The sequence below is a fragment of the Cynocephalus volans genome, chromosome 12, assembly GCF_027409185.1.
Source record: "Cynocephalus volans isolate mCynVol1 chromosome 12, mCynVol1.pri, whole genome shotgun sequence".
NCBI classification, from domain to species: domain Eukaryota; kingdom Metazoa; phylum Chordata; class Mammalia; order Dermoptera; family Cynocephalidae; genus Cynocephalus; species Cynocephalus volans.
Genome location: NC_084471.1, coordinates 43,969,990 through 43,994,871, shown reverse-complemented (window position 1 = coordinate 43,994,871; position 24,882 = coordinate 43,969,990). Strand labels below are relative to the sequence as shown.

The window sequence follows — 24,882 nt, the reverse complement described above, 5'->3', positions numbered from 1 at the left end:
AACATGCAGAACGAGAAATCAAGAAAGCCTGCCCATTTACAATAGCCACCAAAAAAATAAAATACTTAGGAATTGAGTTAACCAAGGAGGTGAAAAATCTCTATAAGGAGAACTACAAACCACTGCTGAGAGCAATTAGAGAGGATACAAGAAGATGGAAAGATATCCCATGCTCTTGGATTGGAAGAATCAACATTGTGAAAATGTCCATACTACCCAAAGTGATATACAAATTCATGCAATCCCCATCAAAATTCCAATGACATTTTTCTCAGAAATGGAAAGAACTATCCAGACATTTATATGGAATAACAAAAGACCATGCATAGCCAAAGCAACACTGAGCAAAAAAAAGTAAAGCCGGAGGCATAACACTATCTGACTTTAAACCATACTACAAAGCTATAATAACCAAAACAGTATGGTACTGGCATAAAAACAGACACACTGATCAATGGAACAGAATAGAGAATCCAGAAATCAACCCACAAACCTACAGCCATCTGATCTTTGACAAAGGCACCAAGCCTATACACTGGGGAAGAGACTGCCTCTTCAGCAAATGGTGCTGGGATAACTGGATATCAATATGCAGGAGAATGAAACTAGACCCATACCTTTCACCATACACTAAAGTCAACTCAAAATGGATTAAAGAATTAAATATACACACTGAAACAATAAAACTTCTTAAAGAAAACATAGGAGAAACACTTCAGGAAATAGGACTGGACACAGACTTCATGAATATGACCCCAAAAGCATGGGCAACCAAAGGAAAAATAAACGAATGGGATTATATCAAACTAAAGAGCTTCTGCACAGCCAAAGAAACAGTTAACAGAGTTAAAAGGCAACCAACAGAGTGGGAGAAAATATTTGCAAAATATACATCTGACAAAGGATTAATATCCAGAATATACAAGGAACTCAACTTTACAAGAAAAAAACAAGCAATCCAATTAAAAAATTTGCAAAAGAGCTAAATAGCTATTTCTCAAAGGAAGATATAGGGATGGCCAAAAGACACATGAAAAAATGCTCAACATCACTCAGCATTCGGGAAATGCAAATCAAAACCACACTGAGATGCCATCTAACCCCAGTTAGGATGGCTAAAATCCCAAAGACTCTGAACAATAAATCCTGGTGGGGTTGTGGAGAAAAAGGAAGTCTCATACATTGTTGGTGGGACTGCAAAATGGTGCAGCCTCTATGGAAAGTGGTATGGAGGTTCCTCAAACAATTGCAGGTAGATCTACCATATGACCCAGCTATCTCACTGCTGGGAATATACCCAGAGGAATGGAAATCATCAAGTCGAGAGTATACTCGTTCCCCAATGTTCATCGCAGCACTCTTTACAATAGCCAAGAGTTTGAACCAGCCCAAATGTCCATCATCGGATGAGTAGATACAGAAAATGTGGTATATTTACAAAATGGAATACTACTCAGCTATAAAAAAGAATGAAATACTGCCATTTGCAATGACGTGGATGGACCTAGAGAGAATTATATTAAGTGAAACAAGTCAGGCACAGAAAGATAAATGGCACAGAAAGAGAAATACCACATGTTCTCACTTATTGGTGGGAGCTAAAAATAAATAAATAAATTCACACACACACACACACAAAACCGGGGGGTGGGGGGGAGAAGACATAACAATTACAGTTCCTTGAAGTTGACACGACAAGCATACAGAAAGGACATTGTTGGGTGGGAGGGGGGAGAAGGAGGAGAGAGGGAGGTTTTGGTAATGGGCCACAATAATCAACCACATTGTATATCGATAAAATAAGATTTACAAAAAATAAGGTAAAATAAAATAAAATGCTCTCTCTATAAAATATTATTCAAAGTAATATAATGTCATAACAATGTCAAGCCACTACCTATCTTTTTTTGGAAGTAGGTGTGACACTATAGACGTAAACAGATAATTTTTAGCACAAGGCTATTCTGTTTTTCAGATATTAATGATTATAGATCTAAGGAGAAATTTAAATACTGCTTTATATAAACATGTTAATACATATGTTTTTCAAAAAATTCCTGGCTATGTCTACTTTAATGAAATGAACAGTGGATCTTATGAAATACAAATATAAGTCCTAAATATAGAGAACGTTGTTTTGAATGTAAGCAATCTCAGCAGCAGTTTATGGGATGGAGGACAAATTTTCCTGTGCTAAGATTGGGGCCCAGTGTAGCCAGAGACAGTCCGTGTAAGAGAAGACCGTGTGCTCTTGAATTTTGACTAACAACCTGTATTATCCTAATCTTGAGTGATTTTATTTCATATTTTGCTATAGCACTTAAAAGGACCTACGTACTTTCATTATATATTTTATTGCTGGAAAGGTGTACTGTGGAACAGAGCATATCCAAAAATCACCATGTTTTACCTCACCACCGTTGAATAATTTTCTATCCTATATTCAAGTAGATTTTAAAAAAAGAATATGCAATAGACAGAAACTTTTCTTATCCACTGACATTTTGGATATTAGTTTCTATCCTTTAAAATGGTTTACTATTTTTCATTTTGCTATTTTCAATTTTGACTAGGCTAATTTTTTAAACTATTAAGTATACCAAAATGCTACTTTGAAAAAACCCAGTGCACTCCAAAAAGCACATTAAATGTTACTGACCTTTGAGCCAGGTCCCCAATTCTGGTTGAATGAGCACTAGGTAGGAAAGGGAGTGTTAGGTTTATGTAGCTGAGAACATAGACTTATTTAAGTGGTAAAAAGCACCCCAAATATATCTAATATAAAGTGGAATAGAGTTTCTGTAATGTCAGATCCTCCAATAAAACCTTTTCGTGAAAATTAAGATTTTGTGTTTACTGCTTTTTTGTGAACTCTGATATTCCATTATCAAGAAACATATTCCTTAAAAATTTATCCACTTTGTTTTCACATAATGAATTAACCTGAGATTTAGAATTAGTGAGGATGTTATATAATGAAAGGTAATTCTGATAGAAAAAAAATTCTTTGAGGAATAAATAAGAAAATGTTGGATTAATAAATGAATTATCACATACGATGACCAACCGTACTGGTTTTCCTGGAACTGTCCTGAGTTTAGCACTGAAACTGAGGCAGTTTGGTACTGTAATTATAAATCATTTAAAAAAAATTTTTCTCTTTGATTTTATTGTTTTTTCTCTAATAGTCTAATTGTTAATTCTAATTTTATGCTAGTTGGAATTGTTTTTTATTTATCAATTTTAAAATATATTGTTGACTTTTTAAATTAAAGATTCATTGTCAGATGATGTCAATGTTCAATTTCAGATTTACCAGGACATGTCCTTTAACAGCAATTATCCTAATTAGAAATAGCTTCTATGGAGGTTTTAGTTATTCAAAGAATGAGTTTTTGTAATGAGGTTCAAATATAACATCTGCTCCTCATTCCTTACCCATACCATTATAAATAATGTTGGTGGTGAATGTACTGCTCTTTCCTTTTGTGAAAAAGGCTTAGCATTGTCTGGAAAACAAACATACCTTGCTGTAAATGACAGGATTTCATTCTTTTTCATGGCCGAGTAGTATTCATTATGTATGAATACCACATTCTTTATCCATTCATCTGTCCATAGACACCTAGGTTGATTCCATATCTTGGCTATTATGAATAGAGCTGCAATAAACATAGGAGTGCAGATATCTCTTTGGTATGCTGATTTGCCTTCCTTTGAATGAATACCCGGCAGTAGGATCGCTGGGTCATATGGTAGTTGTATTTGTAGTTTTTTGAGGAACCTCCTTACTGTTTTCCATAATGGTTGTACTGATTTATGTTCCCACCAACATTGTATAAGAGTTCCCCTTTCTCTGCATCCTTGCCAGCATTTGTCACTTTTTGTCCTTTCCATAGTAGCCATTCTAACTGAGATGGGATCGCATTGTGCTTTTGATATGCATTTCCCTGATGTTTAGTGATGTTGAGCATTTTTCATATACTTGTTGGCCATTTGTATGTCTTCTTTTGAGAAATGTCTATTCAGGTCATTTGCCTATTCCGGGGATTATTTGATGATGATGATGATGATGATGATGATGATGATGATGATGATGATGATGATGGTGACGATTTATTTTCTGCTGTTGAGTTGTTTGTTTCTTGTATATTCTGAATGTTAATCCCTTGTTGGATGAATAGTTTGCAAATATTTTCTCCCATTTTTTTGGTTGCTTCCTTACTCTGTTGATTGTTTCTTTTGCTGTGCAGAAGCTTTTTTTGTTTAATGTAAGCATATTTGTCTATTACTACTTTTGTTAATATTGTTACTTTTGTCCTTTAGAAGTCTCCATAAAATTTTTGTACAGACCAATTTCCTGAGTGGTTTTCCTATGTTTTCTTCTAGTAGTTTTATACTTTCAAATCTTACAATTAAGTATCTAATCGATTTTGAGTTGATTTGGGCACATGGTGAGAGATAGGGGGCTAGTCTCATTCTCCTGCATATGGATTTCTTGTTTTTCCAGTATCATTTATTCAAGTGGTTGTTCTTTCCCTGATATATGTTCTCTGTGCCTTTGTCAAATATCAGTTGGCTGTAAATAATATGGATGCATTTCTGGGTTCTCTATTGTTTCATTGGTCCAGGTGTCTGTTTTTATGTCAGTTCCATGCTGTTTTGGTTACTTTATAGCATATTTTGAAGTCAGGTGGTATGATGCCTCTAGCTTTATTCTTTTTGCTAGGATTGCTTTGGCTATTGGGAGTATTTTGTGGTTTTATATGAATTTTAAGATTTTTTTTTTCTATTTCTGTGGGTAATGTTATTGGTATTTTGCTAGGGATTGCATTGAATCTATAGATTGTTTTGGGTAGTATGGTCATTTTAACAATGTTACTTCTTCCAGTCCATGAACATAGACTGTCTTTCCATTTTTGTTGCAACATGGATAAGCCTGGAAAACATTACATCAAGTGAAATAAGGCAGGCATAGAAAGATAAATACTGAAGATTTTCATTCATGTCAGAGCTAAGAAAAGAAAATAAAAGTTGAACTTTTAGAAATAGAGAGTAGAATGTGGTTTCTAGAGACTGGAAGTGGGGAGAGGGAGATGGTGAGAGGTAGGTTAATAGGTACAAAATTATAGCTAGATAGAAAAATAAGTTCCAGGGGTGTACAGTAGTGCTAGGCATCTATAATTAACAATAATTTATTGTATGTTCTCAAATGGCTAGAAGAAAGGAACTTAAATGTTCTCATTACAAAGATAAGATAAATTTTTGCAATGATGAATTTGCTAACTACCCTGATTTGATTACTACACATTGTATGCATGTATTGAAATATAACTCTGTACCCTGTAAATATGTATGGCCAATACATTTCAATTAAAAAAAAACTCAGTTCCCCGAGTTCATCAGGCAATTTCCAACATAAGTCTTATGAGCCCTGAGTTGAATATAATGATATTTTGAGATGCTGCATTGAGTTTGTTTTTTCTGCACCTTCAGAGACTATACACAAACCAGGACTTTCATTTCACTTTAACAGCGTTTTTCTACTCCATAAGACAGACAGGATGTGGTCTGGGAGAAAGTCCATATGTCAACAATAGGCCATTGACAGAATGTTTGGGGAGTACAAAGAGGAAGAGAGCATTTGTCTACACCCAAAATTATCAGTCATTTCTGTGTGTGAGAGAATCTTAGATTTTCAGAAATATGCATTGTAAGGTCATCCATTTTCCTTTTCTGTTTTTATTGGATGAGGAAAATTGCCTTCAAAATAACAAAGGATTTTATATTCAGGGGAAGAATTACATCACATTTTTTCTAGTTATCCCAATCAGAAAATAAATTCCCTCAGGCACTAAACACATTTTCTTTAACCCTTATGTACGGTCTATGTGAATTAAGCCGAGAAGAATTAAAAGAGTGGAAAGATAAAATCCACCTGAAATGTAATGCTGCAAGGATTCAACAGGGAAGGAGTCCTTCTATGAAGAATAAAGTAGTAGCCAAGTTTCTGACTTTATTATTCATTCTGCATGATATTTTACGATTTGTTCTGCATGAGAAAAGATGGCAGACAGAGTACATCATAAGCAGTGATATTCCCTTTCTCTTCTATAGCCTTGATCAACTATTAAATAAATTTTGATTAAATTTAATATCCTAAAGAGTTGCAAGAAAATCTCTGACGTTGACTTGTATGAACACATCCAGTTGGTGCAGCTGCCATTAAGTTGAAAAGAGAGTTACCAAAGAACACCACAATTCAACCTCATGCTCAGGAGGGAACACTGTAGCTCATCATTGCGGTTTCCTGTACCCTACGCATTCAGAAACACTTCTCTAGTAAATATTACAAATGATCCCTGAAAATATAGTCTTATTGAGACAAGAAGAGGCACCAGCAGATACCAAAAAAAAAAAAAAAACTAAGAAAGAAGAGGTCCTCTCTCTCCACAAAGCACACTCCAGAGAGATAGAAGCATCTGATTTATGATAATAGGGGAGAACTTGATCACACCTGTCTCAGTACTGGACAGATCATCTAGGCAACAAACCAACAGAAGAACAGTTAATCTATCAGATGGAGAAAACAAATCTATGGTTATTAGAGGAGGGAAGGGGAGGAGGAGGGGGAAAGACAGAGATTGAATAAGGGGCATAAGGAATAAGTGTGATTTGTAACAAAGAATATGCTAATAAAAAATTTTAAAAAATGAAAGGAGAGTTAGAGTGAGTTGCAATGTCTGTCTTGTCTTTTGCTTTCTTCCTTTTAAGTGCTGTTGTGTAAACCCTTTGTTTAAATGCCTTGCCACCTGGATCCTCTTGTGGATGTGTTGCTACTCTCCAAAGGATTTGGCAGTAGGTGCTTCCTGTTGTGCAGCAGGATTTTGTTTACAGGACATCTGTAAAACCACAACATGAATAGTCAGAATAGCAAAACTAGCCTTCTAATGAACATAGTAAGACTTCAGAGCACATTTTTTTTAGCCAGGAGAAAGTGCTGGAAAGAGCAAATGTGATTTAGGATGAGTAAGACATAAGTTAAGGTGTGGGTCTTTTAGTTTTCACCAGAAAACAACACTTGGATTTCCTGGCAATGCATTTACGTAATGACTGTGGTTTCTTTTTGTAAACTGTGTCTCAGACAGAGGAAGAAGGAACCAACTGGATTGTGTAACTTTATAAATAGAAACAGCCATGTTAAAATAACAAGACTGCTCTGAGTTAAGGCGATGAGTTTTGCTACTAGCAGCAAAGCCATGCCATTGAATGAATATGAGATCTATCCTGCAGAGTAACCTCTCAGGTTTGCCCAAAAATGCTTAATGGGAAAAATCAGTGGGAAATTCTTACCCTCCTTCTATTGTATTCCAAGTACTTTAGCCCAAATAAATCAAAAGCTTTTCTCTGCTGGATATAGTCAAGTTGGAGACACACAGGAACTTTGTCCTCCACTACAAATATTGAATAATGAGCTCATACCATTTTAAATACAGCACATCATTTACTAAACATTTGAAATAGTTTATCCTGGCAGTGGCATAAAGGATAAAAAGGTGTCTACCTTATTATATATCGAGCAAAATGAATGCTACATTTGCCATATGTTCTAGAATATTAGATGATTTAAATTCCATTGTTGCTCTCCATTTTAGAGGGCAGAACCCAGGTAAAAGGAGAGAAATATTCTTAACAAAGGTCCCCCCAAAAATCTGTCTTCTCAATGTGATTTCATTCAATTTGATATATATACTCAAAAAGAGAGTTTGTGCCAGTTAGTCGAGGTTTGTAGATCATAGATTTTGAGTCTTTGAGGGATAATTGTATAATAGTAATGTTTTCTTTGAGTTTGGTGATAGTCCTTCTTAGACATTGTTGACAAATTAATCTTGCTGAGCACAGACATAATCTTAGCAATTGTTCAAGATTCCCCTTATCAGGCCAAAATGAAATTTCTCCTTTGAACTTTTACTTTAATGTGAGTAAGAATCCAATTAGATTCATGTTTATACCTTTTAAGATTGCCTAACACAATGTCTTGCATGTAGTAGGGATTTAAACATATTTGCAGAATAAAAAAATGAATGATTTGTATAATTTTATCTCATTGGGTCATGATTTGCTTCATGTCTGTGTTTCAAAAAGAGCTAGACTAGATCCTGTTCATTATTTCTTGGATATAAGTATCAGTTGTACTGTTTTTGTATATCAGTAATCCGAGGACCAAAACTTTATAATTTTGGTCTTAATACAGTATACCAAGTCCGTCTTCAGCAAAGCTACCCCTGTCCAGTAGTGTTCTCATTTGTCTCCAAACCTGTCTCATCAAATACAGAGTATTAAAAGTGGAAAGGATATTGGAAGATCTTCTTATGCAAGTATCTTCTTTTTGTACATGGATAAAATTAAGACTCAGAAAATTGAAATGAAGTCTCTCAAAGCCATGCCATTTTTGAAAGTGGATATAAAATTTTATGCCTATGTTCCAAGTGTCCCATTTGTTGATAACTATTACTTAGGTGACTCTAACAAGCCTACTTATCAAAATGCATATGACTTTAAAATAAAATTCGAGACTCATAATCTTACAGAAACCCAGCCATAGCATTGTGCCAGAGAATCAGTAAGGAGATGGAACACTTTTGAATCATGCTCCAGCACCTAAAAGTGTCCTGACATTATTTGATTTCCTTGTCAGATAGAACATAACTGGTGAGATCACTCTCTTCAGGAACAATGCCTATGCTTTGTTGCTAGGGTAGCTTTATGGATGTTAATAGAGTTCTCCTGTCTAAGGTGATGTATGATCTGGATCTTCCTCTAAGTGATCATAAATTGGTTGTAGTGTAGTGTATCCAGCCAAGTGACTTGTAATGTATATGCTTTATTTAAAGGGATTTAAGACACACTACTTCTCAGATATACAAGAAAATGTAACTCAGTATTCTTCTGTAACATGTCACTTCTTGCTTTATAATCTCCATTCTCGCTGATGGTGGTAGGAAAGGAGGTTGGTGAAGATCAGAGAAACATAAATTAGACCCTTTTCTTTCAGTTTGAGAAAGCCTCACAGAATAAACATTTAGTAAATTTGAAGGTCAGACTTCTTGTCAGTGATATTTTTATTTTTTCCACGATGTTTCTCTCTTCCTTTGTCATTAATAAAATGACATCTTTGGAAGGATGTAGGCAGGGTGTTTAGGAGAGGTTTTGTGTCCTCAGAGTAATGGGGAATGGTGGGAGATTCTCTGGTTTGCTTGCTACCATCCGGATGCTTGCTGGTCTCTGCTGGTTTGGCTCCATCCAGCCTGCTCGTTGGGTATGCTGTGCTACTCTGTGCTGAGACTGGGCTTCGGGAACTGTGTAGACACACACTGAGGGTAGCCATTGCCCATAATCTGCATCTGACTTGTCCTAATTCCAGCTCTCTGGGTAGACTACACCTCTCAGCTTTTCTGCATACCTCCACTAGGACACATAGGAACTTCTGGATTCACACATACCAGAAATGCTGCCTCAAGCTCTGTCAGCCTGACTGTATCTTGTTGCCGTTTTCTCTCTATGTGGCTATTTCACATTGGCAAGGGGCACCCTGCATGTGGTCCTCCCAGCTACCAAATGGGAAGTGAGGTACAAGTTCCCACAGATCTCACCCTGCTCTTAACCTGTCTTGGAACTTTTATTATCCAACAGTTAATTCTCAGCCACATTACAGGGGTATGAAGGCACCAGATTCTTTCCCAAGGGTTCTATTGGTGTCTTGTCTCTATACATACTCCTTCTGAATCTTTTTGTTTCCTTCCTGCTGTTTGAACTTTTATTTATCCTCACTGTCATAGTTTGCTTCTCTGAAAATATATCCTGTGCCCTCTGCATTGTTTTATAGTATCACTCTGCTCTGATCTCCAAGATTTTGCATTTGCTAGGTAAAAGGAAGTTTTTGGATTTAGAAAACACTTTCTCCCTCAATGAATGCTGACATTTAAAACTATTTTTTCACAATAGACTTAAAAAATATTTTAAACAAAGTTGAGCAATGGGTTCTTTGCTGTAGGCTAAATTCTGTCTTCTTGAAATAATAAATGTCATTGTCTTAATGGATAGAGGAACTATACCTCAACTAAAAAGCAGAGGTAAAGAGGAACAAAATGAATGCTGTTTTACTATCTAAAAATATTATTCCTCTTACATAAATATAATAATATTTACATCAAGATATGGTGAAATTCACAACTAATTGTATTTTTTTCCTAGAGTGTTTTCAGCGTTTTCTAATACTGGCTTCAATGTCTATCATTACTGCAACCTCATAAAAGACCGCTAACAATAATGGCTGTCATTTGTTAAGCAGTACTTGCCAGACACTATTAAGGAAACTAAGGCATGAAGGAGCTAAGATGGGCTTAGCTACTACTATTATAGAATTCCCATGAATTCAGTTTGGAGGAATACAAACTGTTCCTGTAATAGCAGGAATTGTGTAAGACCTTCATTTAGGAAATCAGAACAAGAAGATAAAACAAATGATGACCCTAGGAAATACAAAGCAGTCTTTGAAAGTATGAATAGATGTGGCCTGCTTATCACAAAGTTCATGTGTGACACTGGAATAACTGATTTTCAGAATAGCAGCTTAAATTCTAAAAATTTCTATTATATTCACAAAGCAAAATAAGCCATTTTATTTACTATGTGAAAAGTGCTTAGTAAAATATTTAGCTTCTAGAAAACATTTTTTAAACTTATTTTTAAATTTGTATTGATGTATGATACACACATTCCAAAAAGGTACACATATTATAAATTTATAATTCATGAACTTTCAGAAAAGGAACACACTGTGCAACTAGTACAGAATAGGAAATGGACATTTACAATTACAATTTAGATTGTTCTCACATATATATACTTTATTCTACTGTATGAACTTTCCCACAATTTATTTTCCATTCTACTGTTAATGTGGGCATTTGGATAGTTTACAATTTGGGGATTTAAGAATAATGCTGCTGTGAACATTCTTGAATGTGTTTTTTTGTGAACATAAGAAACAATGTCTGTTGGGTAGATACCTAGGAGTGAAATTGCTATATCATAGGAAAGGCGTACACTCGGCTGCGGTGGATACTGCCCTGGTTTTCCAAAGTGCTTACATCAAATTACTTTCCTACCACCTTGAATATATCTCTGGTTGTTCCATATGTTGGCCCCTAATTATGCCTATTGCTATGAGGCCACAGGTTCTCAATATTTTCTGTGTAGTGGAATTTCCTTGTAGTTTTGTTCTGCAATTATCTGATGACTAATGGAATTTGTCATCTTTTCATATATGTAATTGGCCCTTTGCATATCTTCTTTTGTGAAGCTTTTATTCAGGTTTCTTGCCCACTTTTCTAGTGAGTAGTAAGTCTCTTTCCTTAATGGTTTATAGGAATTCTTCATATTTTCTGGATATGAGATTTTTGTTGGATACATGCTTTTTGAATATCTTCTCCCAATCTATAGATTGCCTTTTTACTCTCTTAATGGTGTCTTTTGAGAAACATAAGTTATTAATTTTTATGCAGTCCAATGTATAAATTTTTTGTCTTTTTAAAGAAACTTTTCTGTTCAAAAGTCACAAAACTATTCTATGTAAAAAAACACCATTTATGACATAAAATTGAAAGTGTATAATACATTTGATAGCTGCTTTTTAATATACATACTATAAAATACAGAATTGGTCATTGTATAAAGATAATGGTATCTATGTTTTTAAAAATTAATGTCAAATTTTATTTTCTGTTAGGTGATTTCTGAATTCACAAAGTAATCCAGTAAAACTTCTCACTTTAATGTATGTATCCCTTCTATAGTTAGTTTCATAGAAACCTTCTAATGACCAGATATTAGTGTCTTTCAAGGTTAACTGAGGTAAAAATTTCCTCTGTAACTTCAATTTATTCTTTCTAGTTCACTAATGTAGTCTTTCACTAACTTATTTGTTCAGCAGATTTATATTATTCCTATCTAGACTTGCATAGGTTCCAGGGGAACAAAGATGAGTAAAAGTCTTAAGGAGCTCAGAGCTGACTCTGGGAAGCAGGCGTGTTCAAGGGTGTGATTTTGTTAGAGCTCATAGTCACGCAAGGTGGTAGGAAATGAAAATGCCTCACTTTATTGTCTGCTTCTCTGTGTTGAGGCTTTCAACTGTTCCACACATAGTATGGACTCTAGCCTAATTAGTTTCTGACTTTTTAAAATTAAAATTAAAAATTAGAAAGCAATAGTCCACATGATGTTTTACCAGCAAAATGACCATGGTTTCATCAGTTCCTACAATTGGAAGGCAGCCGGTTTCTGTTGATTCAACCTAAAGCAGCTTTATTGTATTTTTGGCAGTGCCTCATACCATTTTGACATAATAAACTTGAATCTGAATAAATCTGAGTAAATCCCCTAGATCTTATAGTTATTGTCAAGCCAAGTGTCCTCCAACTTTTTCAGTTAACTTTTGAATACAGAAAAATTACTGTCATTAGACACCTTGTTTTCCAAGAACATTTTATGTTATAGGACTATGTTTTTGATATAAAGGTAAATGAAAAAGGCAGGATATAAAGCTATATGATCACTATAACCCAATCGTGTGTGTATGTGTTGTGTGTGTGTTGTGTGTGTGTGTGTGTGTGTGTATGCACTGAAATAATTAGAAGTAAATACACCAAAATATTCATACCATTTATTCTGGATGATAAAACATATAATTTAAAATCTAACTATGCTAGTTTCAAATTTGTTTTCTTATTAATAATGCCGTCTATTCCTATTATCTTCTGTAATTGTTTTGATTAGATGGGGTGCCACCTCAGTATTTCAAGTTTGAGCATCTATTATTTAGAAAGCCACCTTGTATATCCTATCGAATATCTTCTAAAAATATTTAGTTAAATAACCTGTTAATCAACATTCCTTAATTGTAATTGCCTAAATATTTGTAAAGTTATTTGACTGTTTTATTGTAACCCAGAATTTTAGCAGATTTTTTACAAAAAAAATTAGTAGAATCATCACCAAAAAATCTGCTAAAATCAAAATTCTATGTCCTGAATTCTGTTCACTTGGCTACCAACTTAGTAACAATGTTATGAAATGAAAGAAGGTTAGTTTGATAAAATCTACTCTTAGTGGATCTGTTATATTCCTAAAGGGCATTAAATTATTTTTCTAATTTGTCATAAGGTCTCTGTTCAATGACACTGTGATATATTATAAAAATTCTGCAATACTTTTGCAGTTTCTCCCGTTGGGATATAGGAATCTATCTACTCTCATCTTGAATAAGGGCTGCACTTGGAATTTACTTTGAGCAATAGAATGCAGTTGAAGAGACAGTGTGAGAATTCTGAGCTTAGGCTCGAGAGGCCCTTATCTTTCCTACTTGCTGCTATTGGGAACCCTACATGGTAACCATGGGCTAGCCCACTGAATAATGAACGGCACATGATCCAGGGCCCAAACCAACAGCTAGGTAATGCCAGACCTATGAGTGAGTTGTTGACTGCCAGCATATTGCAGATATACGAGTGAGCCCAACCAAAGTCAGCAAAAGGACGTCTCAGTTGACCTTAGCCCAAATCGTCAACCTACTGTATAGTGAGCTAAAAAGTGATTGTTGTTTTAATTCACTAAATTTTTAGTGTTATATTATTTAGCAAGAGCTAACTGATGTAGATATGCACTGCATTTTCGTAATAAATGCTATAAATTTTATTTCCAGGTGTTATTATTAAAATTTACTTTTTCTATAAGTTTTGGAATATTATTGTCTTCACTTCAATAAATCTTTCATAAATCAATTTTATCCTTGTATATATGTTATGGAGTGAAAAGGAGCACTATATAATTATTTTTACCTATGGATATATACTAAAAACTTTAAAGTCCGTGATGTTTGATCTTTTTCAGGAAAAGTAGGGCTTGTGGTCTTGGCCATCTATGTATTAGACTATTCTTATTATTTGTCCATACAACATGTAGTTGTTTAAGTCTGAGAAAAATATCATTTATGAATAATAATGACAGAGTGAAAATTAGGAGGAAATACTTATAAATTGCTTGCGAATTCCGCCCGCCAGCTATTGAGCCCTTAGGGCTCTTTTCTCACATAGAAAATACACCTGAGATTTGTTGCCTCTGTTCTATTGTGTAAAAATATACATTGGAAATATCTATTTATTTGGATTAAGACTATATTTGGCTCAATTCAATCTTAAAGTTAAAAATTTAATTCCAAAAATAATTGAAAAATATTATCTTTTGGAATATTTTCTAGTGAGAAGAATGCTACAGAGTTTTGAACTGATGTAACAAAAAGTAAATAATAAAAATAATATCCTTACTATTAACAATGGTTGTGAATACATAACATTAAAGTGTTAAATTGAAAGGAGAAGAAATACAGTTAATTATCCATATCTCTCTTCTAAACAATATTTGAATATCATGGAATGGCTTTAAAAAATCTTTCCCCAGACATTGTGGAATTATACACTTTAAAATTTGAATAATTTTAATTGAAAATGAGCAGTTGTATTTTCTAAAAATAATTTTACAGATCTTGAGTGGTTCTAAATTTTTACACTCACTTTGGACAATACAAGTATAAGAATGATTAATCACTAACTGTTTAGACTTCATTTAGCAGTATCAAATATTTTAAACTATTTTTTTGGCTTTACATTGAATAAATCTTTAACTTTTTACATCAAATACGTTCATTTGGATAATCTGAAAAACCAGATGCCAGTCAAGGGAAATTCAAACCTCCATATTTCTGATAATTTTGGAGAGGAAATCAAGCAAAAAAATAGGAATCAGACTGTTTTACAGATAATTGCCATTCAGTGAGGAGCTCAGTATGTTACTTAGCTTTTCTGAGCTCCATCCAGGTTCTTTATCTCTAAAATGAAGATTATAATATGCCCTTCATAGAATTTAAAGAAGAGTTAGACATGTTTTTTCAATGCTTGTAATAACATGGGCCTTTAATAAATGATAACTTTTATCATATGCCCCAGGATTTTGGTTCTAATTTTCCTTGAAATCATGCGATAATTACAGGTTTTTGTGTATTTTCGTTTGTTTGTTTTGTTTTTTGGTCTTATTTTTAGTGGTGATGTTTCATGGAATAAAATGGTTGAAACCTTTTAATTATTAAAAGTCCCATTAATTCAGCAACTAAAATAAAAATGTAATCAATTCTATTTCTTTCAAGTATTCAGTAATACTTGTAATAACACATATTAAAATATAATTTTGGTTTCTAATAGTTTCATTTGTCTGAATTTTAAATTATTATCTTTAGTTATTTATGGCATTTCTTGAATTCTTTCATGAACAACAAAAAACAAGATTTTAGAAAGTCTGCCTTGGGTAATCTTTTTCTCAAAGGAATTAATCTATTTTGATGTTTTGGCAAAAAATTCAATTATTCAGATATAAAATTGTCTGAAAACTGTGTTATGTAGATGAAATACATGGATGAAAAATAACTCTCGTCGCACATTCTTAGATTTACAATGCTATGTAGTCATTTGTGTTTGTATGACACAAAGTTGATGAGTTGTGTTGTTTTTGTTTTGTTTATTCGTTATTAGTATGCTTGAAAGGGCAGAGAATTACATGAGTAAAAAGGGAAATTCACTTTACGTACCTAATGCTACCCATGCAATTTGCCAAGAATAAAAATACTTTTTTCATTTGAGACAAAATGCAATCCATATTTATTTCATGGGCTTAAGAATTTCAAGGGGTCACTACTGTAGGAGAATTCCAAGGGAGTTAGGAATCTGGCCTGTGATATTTACTTTTGGCAGTGGCTTCTGAAATAAAACACAGTCACTTATAATATTTCAAAAAGTTATCCATCATCCACACTGTAAAGTACATTGCAGTATTTTAAGCTCTGGTGTATGGCTTGAAAAATTCGCTATTCATGGGAGGTGAAAAACATGAAAAGAAAATGAAAATGGGAGACAAGGGGTTTACGGGGGATTGGGTTCCATGCAGATGAAGAATTTAACTCAAAATGCATATGTTCCAGAAGATGTTTGGTGAGGACTGTGTTGTTAATTAAGATCCAAAGGTTCAAACATACCTCAGGTTTTCAGGAAGTATAATGCAGACAGCCACCATATTAAAATTAGTGTCTTAGATTCCAGCTGTTTACACACTAAATTTTAATAGAGATTTACCAGAAGAATTGGTGAGAAAGCAGCTTTGTTGAAGACAGATTGGGAACTCACAGCCATATTTTATGACACTATCTCATTGTGGTTTTTCACACTGTGGGAATTCGACTTCCAGAACTGGGGGAGCCTCTCCACTTTCACTTTAGCCTGACCACTTTTCTTCAGGGAAAGCAAAGGCTCACAAATCATAAGTTTGCTCATGTAAAACCCCAGGAAAAGATTTAAGAAGAAAATATTGCTACATAAGCATGTTTATCCATGTAACAATAGCTGTTCTACCAAAAGCCTAATCCAAATATAATCTAACAAAATCTCATTAAGTATAAAACTGGATCTACAGTGCTTAACAGAGAAGTTGCCCTGGATACTTCTACTATGGTTTCCTACTGAGGGAGTTAAAATGTTCTTTACCCCAACCTGAAACTAAGCTCATAAACTTTTTGTGTTGATTGATTAGCATTACAAGTTGGCAGGTATTTCTTCTCTTTATTTATTTTCTCTACAGTTACTGAAAGTATAGATCCTTACTCTTTTTTTTTTGGGGGGGGGGACATAGTTGATTGTACATATCTGTGGGGTACAGCATTGAATATCAGTACCTGTGTGCAATATGTGATGTTCAAATCAGTATAATTAGTATATTCAATGTTATAAAATGTAATCGATTTTCATGACCCTACCAATTCCTCCCTTACTCCTCCTCCCCCTCCACTCCCTGTTCACGCCTCTGGTAACCTAAGTTCTGTTCTCTTCTATTGAAAGTTCAATGTATTATTGTAATTGTTGTTTCTCTCTCTCTCTTTCTCTCTCTCTCTCTTTCTTTGTTTATTTTTAGCTCCCACTTATAAATGAGGACATGAGGTATTTCCCTTTCTTTGCCTGGCTTATTTCATGTAACATAATTTTCTCTAACTTCATCCATGTTGCTGTGAATGGAAGTATTTCACTCTTCTTTATGGCAGAGTAGTATTCCATTAAGAATATATACCACATTTTCCTTATCCAATCATCTAATGATGGACACTTAGGTTGGTTCCAACTCTTGGCTATTGTGAATAGAGCTATAGTAAACATGGAAGTGCAGGTATCCTGTAAACATGATGATTTCCATTCCTTTGGGTGTATATCCAGCAGTGAGAGTGGTGAATCATACGGCAGTTCTATCTATAGTTGTTTGGGGATTCTCCATACTGTTTTTCATAATGGCTACACTAATTTACAGTCCCACCAGCAGTGTAGGATGGTTCCCCCTTCTATGCATCTTTGCTAGCATTTTTTATCCTCTATTTTTTTGATAATAGCCAGTCTAAATGGGGTGAGATAATATCTCAGTGTGGTTTTGATTTGCATTTCCCTGATGTTGAGTGATGTTGAGCATTTTTTCACATGTCTGTTAGCAATTTATATATCTTCCTTTGAGAAATGCCTGTTTAACTCCTTTGCCCATTTTTTAATTGGGTTATTTGTTTTTTTGCTGTTAAGTTGTTTGAGTTTCTTGTATATTCTGGATATTAAGCCTTTGTCAGATGTATAGTTTGGAAATATTTTCTCCCACTCTGTAGGTTGTCTTTTTACTCTGTTAATTGTTTCTTTTGCTTGTGCAGAAGCTTTTTAGTTTGATATAATTCAATTTATTTATTTTTTTCTTTTGTTGCCTGTGCTTTTGGGGTCATCGCATTCATAAAGGCTTTGCCAAGTCCTACTTCTTGAAGTGTTTCCCCTGTGTTTTCTTTTAGGAGTTTTATAGTTTCGGGACATATACTTAAGTCTTTAATCCATTTTGAATTGATTTTGGTAAATGGCAAGAGATACAGGTCTAGTTTTATTCTTCTACTCATGGATGTCCAGTTTCTCCAGCACCATGTATTAAAGAGGCAGTCTCTTCTACAACGTATATTCTTAATGTCTTTGTCAAAGGTAAATTGACTGTAAGTTTGTGCGTTGATATTTGGGTTATCTATTCTGTTCCATTGGTCTGTGTGTCTGTTTTTATGTCAGTAACATGCTGTTTTGGTTACTATAGCTTTGTAGCATAATTTGAAGTCAAGAAGTCTTATGTCTCCAGCTTTATTTTTTGTTCAGGATTGCTTTGGCTATTCACGGTCTTTTGTTCCATATGAGTGTTAAGATTGTTTTTTTCTTTGATTTGCACTTCATGAATCCTGAGTGATGTTAAGCATTTCTTCATGTGTCTGTTGGACATTTGTATATCTTCCTTTGAGAAATGCCTGTTCAGCTCCTTTCCCCATTTTTTAATTGGGTTACTTTTTTTTTTGCTGTAAAGTTGTTTGAATTCCTTGTATATTCTGGATATTAATCCTTTGCCAAATACATATTTTGCAAATATTTTCTCCCACTCTGTTGATTGTCTTTTTGCTCTGTTAATTGTTTCTTTTGCTGTACAGAAATTTTTTAGTATGATATAATCCCATTTGTTTATTTTTCCTTTTATTGCCTGTGATTTGGGGGTCATTCATAAAGTCTATGCCCAATCCTACTTCCTGAAATGTTTCCCCTATCTTTTCTTGTAGGAATTTTATAGTTTCAGTACTATATTTAATTATTTAATCCATTTTGAGTTGATTTTGATATACTGTTAGAGGTATGGGTATAGTTTCATTCTTCAACATATAAAATGTCCAATTTTCCCAGCACCATTTACTGAAGAGGCAGTCTTTTCCCCAGTGTGTAGTCTTGGTACCTTTGTCAAAGTTCAGTTTGACTGTGGGTGTATGGTTTGATTTCTGGGTTCTCTATTCTGTTCTATTGGTCTGTGTATCTATTTTTATGCCAGTACCATGCTGTTTGGGTTACTATAGCTTTGTAGTATATTTTAAAGTCAGGTAGTACTATGCCTCTAGATTTATAGTTTTTGCTCAGTATTGCTTTGGCTATTAGTGGTCTTTTGTTATTCCATATGAATGTTAGAATTGTTTTTTTCGTTTCTGAGAAAAAATGTCATTGGAATTTTGATGGGGATTGTGTTGAATCTATAGATCACTTTGGTTAGTATGGACATTTTCACAATGTTGATTCTTGCATTCCAAGAGCATGGGATATCTTTCCATGTTCTTGTGTCCTTTTTAATTTCTCTCAACAGTGGTTTGTAATTCTTTTCATAGAAATTTTTTTTACTGTTGGTTAACTTTATTCCTAGGTATTTTATTTTTTTGGTGACTATTGTAAGTGGGCTAGCTTTCTTGATTTCTTTTTCTGCTAGTTCTTTGTTGGAGTATAGAAATGCTACTGATTTTTGCATGTTGGTTTTGTATCCTGCAACTTGGCTAAAATCATTTATCAACTCTATGAGTTTTTTTGTAGAGTTTTTAGGCTTTTCTATATATGGGATCATGTCATCTGCAAACAGGGATGGTTTGACGTCATCTTTTCCAATCTTGATGTCTTTTATTTCTTTCTCTTGCTTGATTGCTCTGGCTAGTACTGGCAATACTACACAAAATAGAAGTAGTGAGAGGGGGCATCCTTGTCTTGTTCCTGTTCTTAAGGAAAAAGCTTTTGACTTTTCCCCATTCAGGATGATATTGCCAGTGGATCTGTAGTAAATAGCTTTTATTGTGTTGAGACACTTTCTTTCTATCCCTAATTTGTGAAGAGTCTTCATCATGAAGGGATGTTGAATTTTGTCAAATGGTTTTTTTGCATCTATTGAGAAGTCATATGGATTTTGTCCTCGATTTTGTTGATGTGGAGTATCACATTTATCCACTTGCATATCTTGAACCATCCTTGCATCCCTGGGATGAATCCCACTGTGGTGATCATTGTCGTGTATAATTTTTTTGATAGGGTTCTGTATTCTATTTGCTTATATTTTATTGAGGATTTTTGTATCCATGTTCATCAAAGATATTGGTCTAGAATTTTCTTTTTTTTATTGTATCTTTGTCTGATTTTGGTATTAAGGTGATGCTGCCCTCATAGAATGAATTTGGGAGAATGGCCTCTGTTTCAGTTTTTTGGAATAATTTGAATATAATTGATATTAATTTCTCTTTAAAAATTTGATAGAATTCTGCAGTAAAGCCTTCCATTCTTGGGCTTTTTTTGTTGGAAGACTGTGGATTATTGCTCCAATCTCTTTTCTTGTTATTGGTCTGTTCAAGTTCTCTACATCTTCTGGTTTAGTCTTGGTAGTTTGTATGTGTCCAGAAATATATCCATTCCAGGTTTTCAAGTTTATTTGGCATATAGTTATTTATAGTAGTCTGTAATAATTCTTTGTATTTCTGTGGTATCAATTGTAATGTCTCCTTTTTCATTTCTAAGTTTGGTTATTTGAGTCTTCTTTCTTCTTGTTTTAGTTTGCCTAGTTAATGGTTCTGTTTATCTTCTCAAAAAACCATTTGTTTCATTGATATTTTGTATTGTTCTTTGGGTTTCTATTCCATTTTGTTTTGCTCTGATCTTGATTATTTCTTTCCATCTGCTAATTTGGGGATTGCATTGTTTTTGTTTTTCTAGTTCTTTCAGGTGTAGCATTAGGTTGTTTATTTGAAATCTTTCCTTTCTTTTGATGTTAGCATTTATTGTGATAAACTTCCCTTTTAGTATTGCTTTTGTAGTATTCCACAGGTTTTGGTATGATGTTTATTTTCATTAACTGCAAGAAATTTTTTTGATTTCCTGTTTAATTTCTTCTGGGATTCATATGTTGTTCAGGAGCATGTTGTTTAATTTCCATGTGTTTGTATTGTTTCCAGAGTTTCACTTGTTATTAATTTCTATTTTTTAATCCATTGTGGTCTGAAAAGATACCTGTAATAATTTCAATTTTTAAAAATTTGTTCAGGCTTGATTTGTGACCTACCACGTGGTCTTTCCTGGAGAATGTCCCATGTGCTGTTGATAAGAATGTATATATAAATCACAACCTTATTCTATTAAGTGAATAAGAATGTATCATTCACAATAAAATATGTTGTCACGTCACAATAGAATGAGAAGTAAAAGTCAGTTTCACAACTAATTGATATCTCTCTTTTATCTTTTAGAGAGGGGAGAATAAAATTTCAGTTCAGCTGTGATTTTCTTTAATTCATGAAACTCTTAGCATATTTTATCATACTCATAAACTTTTCTTGAGATTCAGTTATACTTCCAAGTTGCCCTGAAAACTATTATTACAAATATATCTCAGAAAGAATTTAACATATAACCCCTATCTTAAAATTATTCAGTTTTGTCTAAGAGAAATATATAGTCCTTTGAGATAGGACTTTTGCCCCCAGGGCACAGATTTTATGACAGATTGAGTTATTTTTCAGGCTTAAGGAAAATCAGAGGTGGTTCTCTTGGAAAAACAGTTTTTTGGGTGATACAGAGACTAAATTGATAACCTTCTTGATATATCTTCCTGCTTTTCAAGAAAATATTTTAAATGCTACCTTTGCCCTAAATTTGAACCCTCGCATGCCTCATAATTCTTATATTTCCTTTTTCCTTGTCTTGCTCACACTGTCACCATTTTCATTATTCTTTTGTACTTAATTCTGTTTCATCATAAGTTGAATCAACTTCTGCTAATAAGTAAACCAGATTTAAAATATTTTCCTGTATGTTAAAAATAATGTGGTAGATGTACATATACTGAAAATGAATTAGGCTTAAGTTGTATAAGTGGAAAAGCAAAGTGCAGAACACTGTGGGTAATATGTTTCCATTTTTGTAATCAAACAAAATATGTATGTGTACATTTGTACTTATTTATGCATAAACCATCTCTGTAAGGATACATAAGAAAATGATAACAATGATTGCATCCAGGGAAGAAAGGAAAACTGAGAAACTTAGAAATCAAGAGTAGAGGTGGGCTTACTTTAGTTTTATGTATATAAAATATAATTTTTTATGTATATAAGCATACAAGTATCTTTAAAAAGTTCACAGGAAGATTTCTATTATCTTTTAATTCTATTTTTCCATGAACTTTCAAAATATTCTCCTATATATAAATTTTATATTATATAGAGAATTTGTATATAAATATAGACATATATGCATTATATATATAAAAGTGAAATATACATATAATCATACACATATATACATATACACACAATACACATATATATATACTTCATATTGTTTAAACATTTAATCATGTACATTATTTAAAAGTTGAATAATCTCTATTAAAATGTTGCTGAGGTATAAATAACAACTGTTTCATCCTCTTCATACTTGACTTAGAAATAACTGTTACCAAAATAGTGCTACACCAGAGGAGACAATCATGAATGTATAAACCGAAAAATGTTTACATCTGTTTTTCTAGTCTCTACACAATATTTCTTTTCATTTAAATGTTTTCTGGGTATAGAGCGCAAATTGCTACTATTCATAAAGCATTATTACTTTTGGGCAAGAATAAATTGGCATTATTTTATTTGAATAAAATACAATGCTCCCAAGTCTGCATTTGACATTCAAATAGAATAAAATTAGTTTTTATTGTCAAAATATTAGATGCAGATGTGAATGCCTAAAGTCAGGTTTAAAATTTTAAATACAGCTCCATGTGGTTTCAAACCAAATGGGGAGGGTTGCTGGCAGTGTTTCATTCGATTTTCAATGGCAATGAACTTAACATTTGAGTAATTCTTAGTCAAGCTGTTTTAATTGGCCTGTTAAAGGGAAATAAAGGACTTGAGGATCAAAACTATCCTTCATAGACTGGGTAAACTTGATCATTTAGTCTGAATTATCTGGCTATATTCAACAATATTCATTTGATATATGTTTGTCTGTGAAGAAATGCAGAGGAGTCATTTAAAAGCATAGAATTGGCAAATCCCATTAATTAATTCCCTTCTTTATTGTGGAGACATTTGTCCTGAACATTCCTGTGCTTCAGCCGAGAGTTCAGCTTGAAGCTATAACCATGGTTGTTTCCCATGTAGAAAGATAAAATTAGCGAGTGATTGCAAAATCATATAGCCCTGTGGTATTTATGGGAACATAGTTGGTTAAAATCTTTCACAGCTTAAAAAGAACTGTACATCTTTCTTCTTTTTTTCCTTCCATTTATACAGGTGATATGTCTACATAAAACTCTCTTTCTTAACTAGACCTGACCAGAAGCTTTGTGACTTTTGTCTGGAATTTCTATTATCATATGACATCTGTTATAATTAGAAAGGACAATATTTAATGAGTTATATTAATGCAATTTACATTCTGGTCACGTACTAGGAAATTTGGCATGGCGAATTAATAAAACCAGCTTGTGTGTCTTTCTTAAGAGCATATTATTTAAGAAATGCTTTAATATTGCAAGTAGAATTTCATGTTGTACTGCGAAAAATGAAGCAGAGACAGTTAAATAACAAATAACTTATGACCCGCTGAATGTCCTGGACGTTTACAACCTGCCACATAAGCAATAGAATGCATAACTTAGAGTTGCTGTTACCTTCTGTCCTGATATTCATGGAAGCCAATTGAGTTTTAAGTTGTTGGATTTGGGGAAAGTTAGATTATGGAAAAAAACATAAATCTCAGAGGAGGCTGTAAAGAAACTTCCTTCTTAAGTAATTTTCTTGAAGTTGTTTACTGTTCTATATTCTACTGTATACAATGTTTAGATTCCATGACGGTAACATTAAGTTCATTCTTTTGAGCCATTACAAAAGTGGATCCCTCTCCCCAAAGCTAAAATCAATGTGAATAAACATTAGGTAGGATGTTAATCTTTTTGTCAATTGATACAAATTGTGTTTGTCTAAATTACCTTTAAAGTAAATACCATCAAATATCAAGAAAGAATTCAACACACACAAAAGACAGTTTTCTTCTGTCTCTTTTCTGACATGTTTTCTGATTTTTCCAATAGATAGTACTGTGATAGTGATTTTGAATAACAGGCAAGTGCAGCTCTTCTGAAATTTCCACAGATGTGGGACACACATTAAAATGAAATGTGTCTGTGGTCATGGGTCTTTGGAAGAGTACCGAATAATGTAATCTTCTAGTTTTCTTTTTTCCTTATTAAAATAATGGTTTTTAAATGCTTTTAAGTTAACTGTATAGAAAAGAGCAGTCCATCAGTTGCCTCTGAAGAGCCTTTTGTACAAAGGAAGATTTGGTGTGACATTTTAATTATCTAAAGTTTAATGACAAAGTTAATGAGGTAACTTGCCTTCCTTGAATCAGTTCTGCTTGTCAACAAGATTAATTTGTTTTGAGTTTTGTAAAGCCAGAGGAGTTTGGGAGGAAGTGAAGAAAATGTTGGAGGATGATCTATAACTGATGCTACATCCACTGTGGCCAGCCAGTAGAGTCTGTTGAATAATTTAAGTGTTTACTTTGGCTTGTTATTTTGTTCTGAGATGGAATGAAAGGAGAAAACATTTATTAAGTTAATCCTTTCTGTAATCCTTCCTAGCAATGTCCAATGAGTAGGCCAAGCACATGATAACAAAAAACATTAAAAGGCAGCATCATTATTCTCTTTCTGTTTAAATTCATCAATAAATAAAAGCCCCAAGAGAAAGTATCATTTCATTGGTTGTGATCTGTGACCTTTTTTTAAAAACATTATTTTGATTAAACAATAGCTTATCTAATGTTTCCATATTAATCAGGCAGAAGTTTCTTGGATGAAGCAATTATTTATTTTAGGACTTGA

General features: G+C 33.5%; 1 protein-coding gene and 1 pseudogene across 2 annotated transcripts in view; one reads left to right on the top strand and one right to left on the bottom strand.

Annotated features, from left to right (window-relative positions):
- The window catches only part of NAV3 (neuron navigator 3), a 371,530-nt gene that overhangs the window by 14,942 nt on the left and 331,706 nt on the right, over positions 1 to 24,882 (top strand). The gene's annotated exons all lie outside the window — the stretch shown is intronic.
- On the bottom strand, positions 6,201 to 6,378 carry LOC134361445 (small nucleolar RNA U3; annotated as a pseudogene).